Source organism: Phocoena phocoena, chromosome 3 (assembly GCF_963924675.1).
Source record: "Phocoena phocoena chromosome 3, mPhoPho1.1, whole genome shotgun sequence".
Classification (NCBI taxonomy): Eukaryota; Metazoa; Chordata; class Mammalia; order Artiodactyla; family Phocoenidae; genus Phocoena; species Phocoena phocoena.
Genome location: NC_089221.1, coordinates 151337436 through 151352059, shown reverse-complemented (window position 1 = coordinate 151352059; position 14624 = coordinate 151337436). Strand labels below are relative to the sequence as shown.

Genomic DNA, 14624 nt, shown 5'->3' with positions numbered 1-14624 from the left:
ATAATTAATTTTAATTGTAATAACTTTATTGTACCTTACCTTCGTTCTTTCTTTCTTTCTTTCCTTCCTTCCTTCCCTCCTTTAGACAACAAATCACCCCAAATTGAGGAGGTGGTCTCTGGGAGCAGGATTTATGATTTTTCCCCCTTTGCCTCTCTTTGTGAACGTGTATGTGTATGCTTCTGTGTAAGATTTTCTCTGTATAGCTTTGCTTCCAACATTTGTCCTAGGGCTCTATCCGTCCATGGTTCTTTTAAAAAAAATTTTTTTTCTTAATAATTAATTTTAATTGTAATAACTTTATTGTACTTTACCTTCGTTCTTTCTTTCTTTCTTTCCTTCCTTCCTTCCCTCCTTTAGACAGCGAATCACCCCAGGTTGAGGAGGTGGTCTCTGGGAGCAGGATTTATGATTTTTCCCCCTTTGCCTCTCTTTGTGAACGTGTATGTGTATGCTTCTGTGTAAGATTTTCTCTGTATAGCTTTGCTTCCAACATTTGTCCTAGGGCTCTATCCGTCCATGGTTTTTTAAAAAAAGAATTTTTTTTTTCTTAATAATTAATTTTAATTGTAATAACTTTATTGTACTTTACCTTCGTTCTTTCTTTCTTTCCTTCCTTCCTTCCCTCCTTTAGACAGCGAATCACCCCAGGTTGAGGAGGTGGTCTCTGGGAGCAGGATTTATGATTTTTCCCCCTTTGCCTCTCTTTGTGAACGCGTATGTGTATGCTTCTGTGTAAGATTTTCTCTGTATAGCTTTGCTTCCAACATTTGTCCTAGGGTTCTATCCGTTCCTTTTTTTTTTTTTTTCTTTCTAAATATTTTTTAGTACAATAACTATATTATACTTTATTTTATTTTTACTGTATCTTCTTTCTTTCTGTCTTTTTTCCTTCTTTCCCTCCTTCCTTCCTCCCTCCTTTCTTTCCTTCTTTGCTTCTTTCTTCCTTCCTTCCTTTCCTTCTTTCTTTCCTCATACTTCTACTAATTCTCTCTACATTTTCTCCTTCTTTCCCTCCTTCCTTCCTTCCTCCCTCCCTCCTTTCTTTCCTTCTTTGCTTCTTTCTTCCTTCCTTCCTTTCCTCCTTTCCTTCTTTCTTTCCTCATACTTCTAATTCTCTCTACATTTTCTCCTTCTTTCCCTCCTTCCTTCCTTCCTTCCTCCCTCCCTCCCTCCTTTCTTTCCTTCTTTGCTTCTTTCTTCCTTCCTTCCTTTCCTCCTTTCCTTCTTTCTTTCCTCATACTTCTACTAATTCTCTCTACATTTTCTCCTTCTTTCCCTCCTTCTTTCCTTCCTTCCTCCCTCCCTCCCTCCCTCCTTTCTTTCCTTCTTTGCTTCTTTCTTCCTTCCTTCCTTTCCTCCTTTCCCTCTTTCTTTCCCGATACTTCTACTAATTCTCTCTACATTTTCTCCTTCTATCCCTCCTTCCTTCCTTCCTTCCTCCCTCCCTCCCTCCCTCCTTTCTTTCCTTCTTTGCTTCTTCCTTCCTTTCCTCCTTTCCTTCTTTCTTTCCTCATACTTCTAATAATTCTCTCTACTTTTTCTCCCTTTTATTCTGAGCTGTGTGGATGAAACGCTCTTGGTGCTCCAGCCCAGGAGGCAGGGCTCTGCCTCTGAGGTAGGAGAGCCAACTTCAGGACACTGGTCAACAAGAGACCTCCCAGCTCCACATAATATTAAACGGTGGAAATCTCCCAGAGACCTCCATCTTAAGACCAGCACCCAGCTTCACTCAACGACCAGCAAGCCACAGTGCTGGACATCCTATGCCAAACAACTAGCAAAACAGGAACACAACCCCACCCATTAGCAGAGAGGCTGCCTAAAATCATAACAAGGCCACAGACACCCCAAAACACACCACCAGACGTGAACCTGCCCACTAGAGAGACAAGATCCAGCCTCATCCAGCACAACACAGGCACTAGTCCCCTCCACCAGGAAGCCTACACAACCCGCTGAAACAACCTTAGCCACTGGAGACAGACATCAAAAACAACGGGAACTACGAACGTGCAGCCTGCAAAAAGGAGACCCCAAACACAGTAAGATAAGCAAAATGAGAAGACAGAAAAACACACAGCAGATTAAGGAGCAAGATAAAAACCCACCAGACCTAACAAATGAAGAGGAAATAGGCAATCTACCTGAAAAAGAATTCAGAATAATGATAGTAAGGATGATCCAAAATCTTGGAAGTAGAATGGACAAAATGCAAGAAACAGTTAACAAGGACCTACAAGAACTAAAGATGAAACAAGCAACGATGAACAACGCAATAAATGAAATTAAAAGTACTCTAGATAGGATCAATAGCAGAATAACTGAGGCAGAAGAACGGATAAGTGACCTGGAAGATAAAGTAGTGGAAATAACTACTGCAGAGCAGAATAAAGAAAAAAGAATGAAAAGAACTGAGGACAGTCTCAGAGACCTCTGGGACAACATGAAACGCACCAACATTCGAATTATAGGGGTTCCAGAAGAAGAAGAAAGAAAGAAAGGGACTGAGAAAATATTTGAAGAGATTATAGTTGAAAACTTCCCTAATATGGGAAAGGAAATAGTTAATCAAGTCCAGGAAGCACAGAGAGTCCCATACAGGATAAATACAAGGAGAAATACGCCAAGACACATATTAATCAAACTATCAAAAATTAAATACAAAGAAAGCATATTAAAAGCAGCAAGGGAAAAACAACAAATAACACACAAGGGAATCCCCATAAGGTTAACAGCCGATCTCTCAGCAGAAACCCTACAAGCCAGAAGGGAGTGGCAGGACATGCTGAAAGTGATGAAGGAGAAAAACCTGCAACCAAGACTACTCTACCCAGCAAGGATCTCATTCAGATTTGATGGAGAAATTAAAACCTTTACAGACAAGCAAAAGCTGAGAGAGTTCAGCACCACCAAACCAGCTTTACAACAAATGCTAAAGGAACTTCTCTAGATAAGAAATGCAAGAGAAGGAAACGACCTATAATAACGAACCCAAAACAATATAGAAAATGGGAATAGGAACATACATATCGATAATTACCTTAAATGTAAATGGACTAAATGCTCCCACCAAAAGACACAGATTGGCTGAATGGATACAAAAACAAGACCCTTATATATGCTGTCTACAAGAGACCCACCTCAGACCTAGAGACACATACAGACTGAAAGTAAGGGGATGGAAAAAGATATTCCATGCAAATGGAAACCAAAAGAAAGCTGGAGTAGCAATTCTCATATCAGACAAAATAGACTTTAAAATAAGGACTATTAAAAGGGATAAAGAAGGACACTACATAATGATCAAGGGATCGATCCAAGAAGAAGATATAACAATTGTAAATATTTATGCACCCAACATAGGAGCACCTCAATACATAAGGCAAATACTAACAGCCATAAAAGGGGAAATTGACAGTAACACATTCATAGTAGGGGACTTTAACACCCCACTTTCACCCATGGACAGATCATCCAAAATGAAAATAAATAAGGAAACACAAGCTTTAAATGATACATTAAACAAGATGGACTTAATTGATATTTATAGGACACTCCATCCAAAAACAACAGAATACACATTTTTCTCAAGTGCTCATGGAACATTCTCCAGGATAGATCATATCTTGGGTCACTAATCAAGCCTTGGTAAACTTAAGAAAATTGAAATTGTATCAAGTATCTTTTCTGACCACAACGCCATGAGACTAGATATCAATTACAGGAAAAGATCTGTAAAATATACAAACACATGGAGGCTAAACAATACACTACCTAATAATGAAGTGATCACTGAAGAAATCAAAGAGGAAATAAAAAAATACCTAGAAACAAATGACAATGGAGACACAACGACCCAAAACGTATGGGATGCAGCAAAAGCAGTTCTAAGGGGGAAGTTTATAGCAATACAAGCCCACCTTAAGAAGCAGGAAACATCTCGAATAAACAACCTAACCTTGCACCTCAAGCAATTAGAGAAAGAAGAACAAAAAAGCCCCAAAGCTAGCAGAAGGAAAGAAATCATAAAAATCAGATCAGAAATAAATGAAAAAGAAATGAAGGAAACGATAGCAAAGATCAATAAAACTAAAAGCTGGTTCTTTGAGAAGATAAACAAAATAGATAAACCACTAGCCAGACTCATCAAGAAATAAAGGGAGAAGACTCAAATCAATAGAATTAGAAATGAGAAAGGAGAAATAACAACTGACACTGCAGAAATAAAAAAAATCATGAGAGATTACTACAAGCAACTCTATGCCAATAAAATGGACAATCTGGAAGAAATGGACAAATTCTTATAAATGCACAACCTGCCAAGACTTAATCAGGAAGAAATAGAAAATATGAACAGACCAATCACAAGCACTGAAAGTGAAACTGTGATTAAAAACCTTCCAACAAACAAAAGCCCAGGACCAGATGGCTTCACAGGTGAATTCTATCAAACGTTTAGAGAAGAGCTAACACCTATCCTTCTCAAACTCTTCCAAAATATAGCAGAGGGAGGAACACTCCCAAATTCCTTCTACGAGGCCACCATCACCTTGATACCAAAACCAGACAAGGATGTCACAAAGAAAGAAAACTACAGGCCAATATCACTGATGAACATAGATGCAAAAATCCTCAACAAAATACTAGTAAACAGAATCCAACAGCACATTAAAAGGATCATACACCATGATCAAGTGGGGTTTATTCCAGGAATGCAAGGATTCTTCAATATACGCAAATCTATCAATGTGATAAACCACATTAACAAATTGAAGGAGAAAAACCATATGATCATCTCAATAGATGTAGAGAAAGCTTTCGACAAAATTCAACACCCATTTATGATAAAAACCCTCCAGAAAGTAGGCATAGAGGGAACTTTCCTCAATATAATAAAGGCCATATATGACAAGCCCACAGCAAACATCATCCTCAATGGTGAAAAACCATTTCCACTAAGATCAGGAACAAGACAAGGTTGCCCACTCTCACCACTCTTATTCAACATAGTTTTGGAAGTTTTAGCCACAGCAATCAGAGAAGAAAAGGAAATAAAAGGAATCCAAATCGGACAAGAAGAAGTAAAGCTGTCACTGTTTGCAGATGACATGATACTATACATAGAGAATCCTAAAGATGCTACCAGAAAACTACTAGAGCTAATCAATGAATTTGGTAAAGTAGCAGGATACAAAATTAATGCACAGAAATCTCTGGCATTCCTATATACTAATGATGAAAAATCTGAAAGTGAAATCAAGAAAACACTCCCATTTACCATTGCAACAAAAAGAATAAAATATCTAGGAATAAACCTACCTAAGGATACGAAAGACCTGTATGCAGAAAATTATAAGACACTGATGAAAGAAATTAAAGATGATACAAATAGATGGAGAGATATACCATGTTCTTGGATGGGAAGAATCAACATTGTGAAAATGACTCTACTACCCAAAGCAATCTACAGATTCAATGCAATCCCTGTCAAACTACCACTGGCATTTTTCACAGAACTAGAACAAAAAATTTCGCAATTTGTATGGAAACACAAAAGACCCCGAATAGCCAAAGCAATCTTGAGAACGAAAAAAGGAGCTGGAGGAATCAGGCTCCCTGACTTCAGACTATACTACAAAGCAACAGTAATCAAGACAGTATGGTACTGGCACAAAAACAGAAAGATCAGTGGAACAGGATAGAAAGCCCAGAGATAAACCCACGTACATATGGACACCTTATCTTTGATAAAGGAGGCAGGAATGTACAGTGGAGAAAGGACAGCCTCTTCAATAAATGGTGCTGGGAAAACTGGACAGGTACATGTAAAAGTATGAGATTAGATCACTCCCTAACACCATACACAAAAATAAGCTCAAAATGGATTAAAGACCTAAATGTAAGGCCAGAAACTATCAAACTCTTAGAGGAAAACATAGGAAGAACACTCTATGACATAAATCACAGCAAGATCCTTTCTGACCCACCTCCTAGAGTAATGGAAATAAAAACAAAAATAAACAAATGGGACCTAATGAAACTTCAAAGCTTTTGCACAGCAAAGGAAACCATAATCAAGACCAAAAGACAACCCTCAGAATGGGAGAAAACATTTGCAAATGAAGCAACTGACAAAGGATTAATCTCCAAAATTTACAAGCAGCTCATGCAGCTCAATAACAAAAAAACAAACAACCCCATCCAAAAATGGGCAGAAGACCTAAACAGACATTTCTCCAAAGAAGATATAAAGAATGCCAACAAACACATGAAAGAATGCTCAACATCGTTAATCATTAGAGAAATGCAAATCAAAACTACAATGAGATATCATCTCACACCAGTCAGAATGGCCATCATCAAAAAATCTAGAAACAATAAATGCTGGAGAGGGTGTGGAGAAAAGGGGACACTCTTGCACTGCTGGTGGGAATGTGAATTGGTTCAGCCACTATGGAGAACAGTATGGAGGTTCCTTAAAAAACTACAAATAGAATTACCATATGACCCAGCAATCCCACTACTGGGCATATACCCTGAGAAAACCAAAATTCAAAAAGAGTCATGTACCAAAATGTTCATTGCAGCTCTATTTACAATAGCCTGGAGATGGAAAGAACCTAAGCGCCCATCATCGGATGAATGGATAAAGAAGATGTGGCACATATACACAATGGAATATTACTCAGCCTTAAAAAGAAATGAAATTAGTTATTTGTAATGAGATGGATAGACCTAGAGTCTGTCATACAGAGTGAAGTAAGTCAGAAAGAAAAAGACAAATACCGTATGCTAACACATATATTTGGAATTTAAGGGGAAAAAATGTCATGAAGAACCTAGGGATAAGACAGGAATAGAGGCGCAGACCTACTGGAGAACGGACTTGAGGATATGGGGAGGGGGAAGGGTGAGTTTTGACAGGGCGAGAGAGAGTCATGGACATATACACACTAACAAACGTAGTAACGTAGATAGCTAGGGGGAAGCAGCCGCAAGGCACAGGGCTTTTAGCTCGGGGCTTTGGGACAGCCTGGAGGGGTGGGATGGGGAGAGTGGGAGGGAGGGAGACGCAAGAGGGAAGACACATGGGAGCATATGTATATGTATAGCTGATTCACTTTGTTATAAAGCAGAAACTAACACACCATTGTAAAGCAATTATACCCCAATAAAGATGTTAAAAAAAAAAAAAAAAAAAGAAATAAAGTTAAGGCTTTGTTACCTGAAGACAAAATCAATAAACTAAGAATGACAGCTATCTGGGGCCCTTAATAATTATAGCATTAGATTGCATTTAAATGAGTCATTCCTAAAGATATTATTTTACAGATTATATACGTTAATACATTAATTAACCCCTCAAAGGGGATAGAAATAATCTCTTAGAGGGAAAAAAAATCCTGCTAAAATTCAATCTCTTGGCTAAGGGGTTTTGGGTAAATATAGTATCATGAAGCCTCATCAAAACTCATCAAAATGAATTTCTCCAAGTTTTCTTTATGCATTCATTCATAAACAAAATTAATATATGCATTCAATATGCACTGAAGGCCTCTCCTATACCCCAGCACTGGCTTGGCCCTGGATTTGGAAAGACCCAACATGCGGTAAATAAACTGAAAGGCAAACACATTCTAATGAATACAGCCTAAATTTCCCCAAATGTACTTATCGACACCCTTCTCATATAGAGCTTATTACGGGTGGACATCACCCACCTCTGTCCGTGCAGTCTTCAACTGAGTTATCAGATCACTAACCTGGGTAAACCTGATTGAAGACTGTGATATGAATGATTCTCATATCCAAATCTGTATACACTTTTCAAAAATATCTATTATTTCAGTGAAGTAAACCTGGTTTAACATCCACAATAACTCAGCCACAGAATTTATAAGCTTTTAAAGCCAAAATGAGTGCCATGACCAGGATTCTCTAGTCATAATACTGTATTACACATTATAGGCCTACTGGAAATGGTACTTAACTCCATCTTTTTTCAAGTCATTATTTAAGTCATATCACAACCTTCATCACCAATTCTGGGAGGGCAATACTGTCTCCCTTTTAGGTTAGATGTTACACAGTCAGTGCACAGCTATGCAAGGGCGAGGACCACCCCCTGACTCAGAGGCCCAGGACCACTTCCCACCACATACAAGCCTTCATGGCTGGTAAACAGTCTGCTCCAAGTAGACAACGGTGATCAGTTTCATTGCCAAATAACTTTACTGAACCAGTTGGTTAGTGGAACTTGAATTTCTGGCTCCAAGCCGCACCTCCCTAACTGCCCTGTAACCTGGAATCCCCCGATGGAGGTGATGAGGGAAGGGGTGTGTAGTGGTTAGGGGCTTATGCTTGTGGAGGCAACAGACCTGAGTTCCAATGCCAGCTCCACCGACGACTCTGTGACCTTGTACACATTATCCCACTGCCCCAAGTTTCTGCATCTTTATCAGCAAAATTAGGATGCTGTTTAATAATAACACTAATGTTTAAGAACCACGTATCCCAAGAGCCCTCCTTATATCACCCCATCCAACCCTCATAAGGGTTTGGTTACAAGGAAGCAGTGCTGCCAGAGTGTGACGTTTTATTACCTGGCTCCGGAACCCCTGCTCCCTGGGGAGGTGGTTCTGACCTGGAAAGCAGCTTTCCTGATTCAGTAAAGCGGGGGTGGAGCCTAGGAAGGTGATCCTGAAGAAATACACCAGGGGATCCTATGATCAGCTAAGTTTGGGAAACACTATGTGGGAAAGGATATAAAACTTATAGATAAATAACCAAATGCCCTACCAGTTAAGGGAAGATTCTTACCCTCTTTCAGGGGCAACAGAAATATTTAGACGACTCCATGGCCACTCAGGCTGGTTGCTGGCTGGGTCCTGTCGAGGAAGGCTCCCTGCCCTGTAGCCTGGTCTGCTGAGTACCTACCCTGACAACCCACGGAATTGAGAACTGGACTTGAACCACTGCAATCTGGATTAGAGTCCTGACTCTGTCTCTTCCTTTCTAAGCATGTCACTGGGTAAGTCATCTCACCTCTCTGAACCTCAATTTTCTCGTCTGTAAGATGGAGATGAGAGTTGGCTGACACAGTTGGAAGGATTAGGAAACTGAGGTATGCAAGAGGGCTTTATTGACCTTTATTAAGTGTAAAGGGCTAAACAAAGGTAGGGTCATTACTAACATGTCATTCTCCAAGCAAGGAATCTCCTGCCCTCATTGGCTCAAGTCCTGCACAGAAACACAGTGGCTGGTAGTATTGGTGGGGTTGGTGGTGGGGGGAGGGTGGGGAATAGAATGGCACTTGGCTTCCTGAAGGTGATGCCTAAGAAAAAGGATTTTCTCTGAGATAAGCTTTATTTCAAACTTATGTTTAGCTACATGCCAAGAAAATGCTTAACTACTGGAAAAAAAGAAGAATTTTCCAAAACTTCACAGAAAACATACTAGCAGGGAATGTGCTTTCTCAGGGACTTGGTAAGAAAGACCTTTAACCCTGGCTAAAGATTAACAACGATAATTAAATTATTAAACTGGAAACTTATTGTTAGTTATGTTTTAACTAACATAATGCAGTTGTTTACTGCATTTGAAAGAGTTGAAAAAGAGTCTGGTTGCTCTTGGTTTATTTAGTTAGGGCCAGAGAAGTGTGACATAGCCTATCAAAGTCACTATAGGGGGACATGGCTGAGCACCCATTGTGTGCCAGACACAGGGTGTTCCACGCGTTACTAGACTGCTAAATTCTCACTTCACCTCTAAGAAATTTCCCCCTACTTTGCAGAGTTACTCAGAGAAATCAAGTGCCATGCCCAAGAAGGCAGTTCGGCCTGACTTTATACCCCACTTCTGACCCTTGCGGGGTCAGAAGTGATGTGTCTGGCAAGGGCAATCACGTTCATTGAAGGCACACGTTTCCTAATTTGGCTTTGTGATGGTCATCCACACACAGCATTTCTTTCTTATGGGCATGGCCACACAAGAGATCAAATTATAGATCAGAGGGGCTTCCCTGGTGGAGCAGTGGTTGAGAGTCCGCCTGCCGATGCAGGGGACACGGGTTCGTGCTCCGGTCCGGGAAGATCCCACATGCCGCGGAGCGGCTGGGCCCGTGAGCCATGGCCGCTGAGCCTGCGCGTCCGGAGCCTGTGCTCTGCAATGGGAGAGGCCACAACAGTGAGAGGCCCGCGTACCGCAAAAAAAAAAAAAAAAAAAAAAAAAAAATTATAGATCAGAAAGTTGAATCCTGTGCTAAGAAGCAGATTCTTTCAAAGGGCATTTCCACTCAGCAATGGCTTTCTGTGGCATACCCTCCTCTATTCCAGGGACAGGTCTGCATGGAGACATGGGGCCTGTGTAGTAGAATCAGGAAGCCATGGGGAATGACTGCCTTCTGTCTGTCTCCCTGCCACCATACTCCCTGCCTCCACTCACCATCCACATGGCAGATCCCATTCTTCTATGAACTTTAAAACACCCAGGTGACAATACAATCATTGTTCATACTCTGGTGAACCTCAAGATCAACTTTGGGTTTCCTAATCAATTTCTTATGATGAGTGAAGTTCTTATCCATTTTTTAAAAAAAATTCTATTAGTTTTTACTTGAGATGGTGGTATCAGCCTGTAAAAATAATACAGTACTCCCGAACTGTAGTATTTTGGACATATTCAGTTGAATATTTTCCCACCTACTTTAAAGAATCAAGTAACAGATTATATATACTGTGTATGAAAACATTTCACAAAGTAATAGCAGTTAACTAAAAACTTAATAACTTTGAACTTTGTATAATTAAGTATAGGTTTGATATGTATTCTGACAATAATTTTTCACTGTCTACGCAAGAGTCAGCCTTTTAAAAAAATGACTTAGTGCTGATTTCTCATCTTTAACCTCAAACAAAAGGTTGGTTCTATTCACAATTATACTCCAACCGAATGCATCTAACCACGGCTTGCTTAGTAGGATGTAGATGCCGTATTTCATTCTAAAGCATCAGAGAACAAAGAAGTTTTATGATGGATCTGCTCTAAGGATCACTGCTGCTCTGGTTGTCTTCTCAGCTTCCTCTGCAGGAAGTGAGGAGGGGGAAGGGGTCCCCTCCCTCTGACAACATCTTTCTATACTCATCCACATGGGATTTCATAAAACTTTTACCGAATATTAAAAACATTCTAAATATTTTCCTGATCCTGAATTACATCTACCCCTTGCTATACAGCTTCTTCTCTGACAACTGCAAGCACAGACATCCCTTTCCTGGAAGCCCATGGGACTTAAATGCTTGCCTGCTCAAGCAAACCCTTGAATACATACTTAAAGCAATCATATGTTAGAGCTGGACAGAAACCGATATATCCTCCTCTCCAAACACCATCATTTTTTGCAGACTAGACAACTGCAGTCCTGAGGGGAGAAAGGAGCTGCTTGAGGTCCCAGAACCTCCTGGTGGAGCCTCCACTCATCCTCCCAGATTTCCCTCTCAGCTTACAGCTCTTACATGGCAAGTTCAGCACCATAAGAGCTGCAAAGTCTCCTTATTTACCTGTATACCCACCTTGCACCTATTACAGTGCCTGGAACATGGAAGCAGCTCAGCAAACTGGGGATGGGCAAAGGAAGAGAAAAGCTGGAGACACGCAAGTAAAAATCTAGAAGGTGAGGCAGAAGAGAGATTATGACTTTGAGAAAAGTAAAAACAAAATGCCATGGGGCTTCAGAAAGCAGTTGCCCATGGAGTGGTTAAGTGCCCGAGCTCTGAAGTCACTCATACTGAGCTTTCTCATTCAGGCACTCAACAAATATTCAGTGAGGGTCTCCCGGGTGCAGGGAACAGACAGAGGAGCAAGACAAACAGAGGCCCTGACCACAAGCAGAGAATCAAACAAGCAAGTAAACAGTTAATTTCAACTGGTGACAAATTCTCTTAAGGAAAAAATCACAGGGGTAATCTAACAGAGGATGTGTGCATGAAGGGGCAATTTCAAACAACACAGCCAAGGGAGAGCATCTCTGAGGAAGTAACATGTAAGCTGAGACTACAGATGACCAACTGTGTGACTTTAGGCAGGTGACACAACCTCTCTGAGCCCCAGTTTCCTTCCCCATCTGGATTAGGAAGGCAAGGCCAAGTACCTCATGGGGCTGGAGGAATGTAAAAGTAGATGGACCTGAATCACCTGCAAACTCTTGGTAGGCATTGTGTCTACTGTCATTCTGAGAAGGTTAGAGGTTCGTGACAAGTTGGGAAAGCTCAGGCGGTCAGCACGGAAATGGAAGATCCGGGCAGGATCACTCCTGTTCCCATTACCTTTTCCCATTTTCTCTTCCCTACTAGATTGCGAGTTCTAGGGCAGGGGCCAGGTGGTCTTTGATCTCCGAGCCCCCCCTCTGCGCCAGGAGGAGAAGCCAGGAGCTAGGAGCTTGAGGGGCGTGGGGGTCGGTGCCACCGGACCACCTAGCAATCGCTCGCGCCAGTCCCCGCCGTGGCCTGTCCCCGCGGCAGCCATCTTGGGTGTCCTCCCCGTGGCGAGTTTCGTCACGCGGCCGCGGGGACAGCGTGGCAGGGCGCGTGCGGGCGTGGATGGGTGAGCCCCCTCCCATGCCGGGAGACCCACTCCACCGCGGGGGCTCAGGGGGAGCTCAGAGGAGGTCAGGCTGCTAGAGATGGGGAGCTCAGGCATTGGGATGGCAGGGGTCTCCAAGGTGCAGGGACCCCCTGGCCCGGGAAGTCCAGGACACGGCGAGGGGGCTTCTGACCTCCCAGCCCCGGTGTCTCCTGACAGCCGGCCCGCGGGAGCGCGCCCCCGCTCCAGCCCGCGCCCCTCCGCCAGGCTCCCTGCGCGTTTCCAACCCACAGCACCCGGGCCCGCGGCCCACGACTCACCGCTCCCCCCCGGCCACAGCCCGCGCCGCTCTCGGGACCCGCTCAGCGCCGCCTCCAACGCCACCGGAAGCGCTTCTCCCGCCACAGCGGCCCTGCGCGCCGCCGCCGTCCGGAGCGCGCCCTCAGAGCGCGTCCCCGTGCGGAGCCCAGAGGCCCGGCTGGGCTGGGCGGCGGCCGCGCGCGGGAGGCCCCGGACGCGCCATCGCAGTCGCTGCGCTCTGGAAGCAGCCTCCGCCTGGTCCAGGCGCGATCCTCTGTGCCCGCGCTTTTGCTTCTGGCTCCATCATGAACTCCCAAGTTCACCCTCACCGTGGTGCGGGCTCCGTGCCATGTTTCCCATTTTGGTTTCCCCGAGACCGACCCCTTACTTGATCATTTCTCAATTCCCAGGGTCTTACATAGTCAGCATCCTCTCATTCATTCATTCAAACCATTGTTTCCCAAAGTGTGGAATTTGGCACCACTGGGGCTACAAGGCGATTTTAGGTGGTACAAGGGCCATGACCTGATTTATGTCTAAACAGGAATCATCATCCTGGCTGCTGTGCGAATAGGCTGTAGAGGAGATGACGTGGAGGCAGAGGAGCCAGTAGGGAGGCTACCCGGGGCTAACCAGGGGAGAGATGACGATGGCTTGGACCAGGTTGGTAACAGGAGAGGCGGTGAGAATTATTGGATTCCGGGTATATCTTGGAGACAGGTGAAATTTAATAAGTGAGTGAAATTACATCATGTTCATGGATAGGAAGATTCGATTTTTAAAGTCGTAAATTCTCCCCAAATTAACCCAAAAATATAATGCAATACCAAACAAAATTCTGTCAACTCTAGTGGGTCTAAGAGTTTGGTGTATAACTTGACAGGGTGACTGTAAAATGTATATGAAAAAGAAAGAGCCAGAAATAGCCAAAACTATTTTGAAGAAAAAGAGCAGGGTGGAATGACTCATCCTATGAACACAGAGAGGTTGTGTGTTTGTGCAGGGATCAACAAATAGTGCAGGCAAACAAGAGGCACCAGACACACACCCTGCACATACAGAAACCTATTAGCTGCATCCTAAGTGAACGGGAAGGTTAGATATTCATTAAATGACGCTGGGGCAATTGAACCCCTACCTTAAACCATATATAAAACTGAACTTCAGGCACATTAAAGACCCAAATATGAAAAACAAAACTCCCAACTTTTTAGCAGACAATATAGGAGGGTATCTTTATGACTGGGGATAAGGATGCATTCTTAAATAAACACAAAATGGATGGAATATAAAGGAAAGATTGAAAAGTTAAACCTCATTAAAACTAAAAAAGTCATGCTTACCAATGATAGCATAATAAAAGGGAAAGAGTTCACAGACTGGCAGGAAATATTTTCAATACATGGATCTGGCAAAGAATACATATGGAGAAAATATTTAAAAGTTTTCAAATTAATAAGAAAAAAGAGAAACAATCCAATAGATAAATAAAAAACAAGAAGCATGCAATTCACGGACACGGAAAAACAAATGACCCTGATACCTAAAAACAAAAATTCAGCCTGGCTAGGGATTTGGGCACTCAACGTAGGTTTCACAGATAGTTTTTTTTTTTTTTTTTGTGGTAAGTGGGCCTCTCACTGTTGTGGCCTCTCCCGTTGCGGAGCACAGGCTCCGGACCCGCAGGCTCAGCGGCCATGGCTCACGGGCCCAGCCGCTCCGCGCCATGTGAGATCTTCCCA

General features: G+C 42.6%; 1 protein-coding gene across 1 annotated transcript in view; it reads right to left on the bottom strand.

The window, feature by feature from the left end:
- Nucleotides 1-12954, bottom strand: part of SFXN1 (sideroflexin 1) — a 55465-nt gene extending 42511 nt beyond the window's left edge. Inside the window, exon 1 of the mRNA XM_065873352.1 lies at nucleotides 12903-12954. The gene's annotated coding sequence lies outside the window, so the exon portion shown is untranslated. The remainder of the gene's footprint in view (nucleotides 1-12902) is intronic.
- Between the last annotated feature and the right edge of the window lie 1670 nt (nucleotides 12955-14624).